The following is a 2,483-nucleotide window of genomic DNA, read 5'->3' as shown; positions in this document are numbered from 1 at the left end:
AAAATGGGTACCCATCAAAGGCAGGGAGATGATATGATTAATAGGAAAGTGTATCCTCTGAAAAATGACTACGTCAGAGACAGTCAAGGAGCTGTGCATGGCCTTAACTGGAGATGCCACTAACTTGTATAAGGAAAGAATAAAGAGACAAACTAGGATCTCTTCGATAAGTGTTTTTATTTTTTCTATCTGGAGCACCAAAACAACATCTGGTAAACAGTATGTACTCTATAAATGTACTGTGAATGAATTCATTAATCTAGCCACCAATCTGACCAGGCCACCTCTTTCTAATTCCAATACTTGTGTAACTGATTTTTGTCTTTCCCTCAAATAATCATAATAATTTTTCACAATTTTATTTTGCTCTCTGTTTTACCATCATTTACCTTATTAATTTTTAATATTATTGCATTAACCAGAAATTATAAAACAGCATTCAGTAACAATATTTATGTAATACTTGTTTGTACACAGTTTAAAGGTTATATCTCTAGAAATGGGTCAGCAAAATTTTCTACAAAAGGGCCCACTGTAAACGTGTTACTGCTATGCACGGTATACAAATCTGCTATTGCAGCAAGAAAGCAACCACAAGCAACATATAAATATAAGTGAAAGGGCATGTCTGTGTTCAAATAAAAGTTTATGTGAACCCTGCTTTAGAGTATGTCTATGGGTTATTATTGTGTTGGCTATTGTTTAAATATTAATTATCATATACATAATTATTTTATTAATTTACAAACATTTAGTACACATATGCAATGTACAAGTTCTGTGGTAGATATAGGGATACAGCACTGCATATGTCACTGTCCTCATGGAGCTTACAATATAATACAAGAACATAAACAAATTTTACATGTATGTGTATGTGTATGCATGTGTGTGTTAGTAAATGTGTTTAAATATGTACTAGTGAGGGTAAATGGCATTTAAATATTAGCCTTTAGCAACATCTTGTCACCTTGGAGCCCCTTTTTTGTTTTGAGAAAGCCATCAGAATGGAAATTTAATGGCAAACAAGTCATTTTTAACTCAGTCTCAGCGTTTCATCTTTGCGTGCCTTGTGATTCTTTTTCTCTCTTTACCAACCCATTAATAGGTAGCACATAAAGTTCTCCAGAGAAGTGTGAGCAAATTTACTCAAATTTTTCTGGGGACCAAGGATTCCAAGGTCCAGATCCTTACCCCAGGAGATAAATATTATTGAAACATGCCTGACCTAATAGAATGGCCCTGATTGAGCTCAGATGATAGAAAAGGTTAACAGTGATCATTCACCCCCTTCCTAGGAAAAGTGACTCCCTGGGGAGGGGGGAGGAGCATTGAGGGAGAACACAGGTAGAGGATCAGACCTCAACACTAGAGCCCAAGTGGCTTTATTAAAGCTGACACCCATCCTGACCCAGCCACTCCACAAATACGGGTGTGCATTTGGTCAATAGCATTGCATGTGAAAGTAGGCATGTAAGCAAGCATGTGTGCCCATGTATGTGCGTATAAACTGTAAATGATGTGTTATGGAAGTGTGATAAACCAGCTGGTCCAACTTTCTTTGTTGTAGAGCACTCATAGTTTGGTGTAACACTAAACACCCCAAATTTGGAATCTGATAGAGTATTGTTTTACCAGCAAGGTTGCCAGTCCTGGGTAATCAGAGCACTTCCTGCTGCAGCCTGGATTTTGCACCAGATAATCATTCTATTTGAATTACATGACTTGTGTCATATCTTGGTTAAATTGGAGTCTTTTTTCTTAAACTGGAGCTTGTGTTGGATTTCCTGATTTTCACAGCTCTCATATGCAGCCATGAAGGAATCAAAAGGATTAATTAACAGGACTCTAAGTTTTTACCAGTCTTTTGGTTTTTCCTTATATGAAATTGGAGTTTAAAAAAAGTCTCCTCAGATGGTGATAGCCCCCCAAGGTTCTAACTGATCACAGAATTGGACCTCAGAGAAAAGGAAGTTTTACTTGATGTTGATCATTGTGAGGCAGCTGAAAGAAAAAGTAATGTACTTAACCAATTAGCAACATTTTATTTTAATGAATTAATTAATTAATTTCATTTAAATAATACATTTAATTGATGCGTAATCTAATTAGTGCTTTTGTCTAATTAGGATTTGATGACTTAAAAATTTGTAACTAATTATGTGTCATTAACCTTTTATGGAAAGTCATTTATGGTTAAATAAATGTGAAAAGTGCAAGGAAGGAGAACTTCAATATCATTCTCTGTGTTATTTTATTTTATTTTTTGTTAGGATATGGCATTAGGAGTACAATAATTATCCATTGGGGTAATTACTTGACTTTTCCTATTTAATTTAATCCAAATTAAAATGTTGAATTATCCCTGGATTTCTAAGTAAATGCTACCTAGTGGTGAGTGTATCTGGAGTAAAAATAAAATTTACCGAGCATTAACTCTGTGCTAGGCACTATAGAAGGCAATTTTATTGAATATTTAAACA

Source organism: Tamandua tetradactyla, chromosome 11, assembly GCF_023851605.1.
Source record: "Tamandua tetradactyla isolate mTamTet1 chromosome 11, mTamTet1.pri, whole genome shotgun sequence".
Lineage (NCBI taxonomy): Eukaryota > Metazoa > Chordata > Mammalia > Pilosa > Myrmecophagidae > Tamandua > Tamandua tetradactyla.
This window is presented reverse-complemented; position numbering follows the sequence as displayed.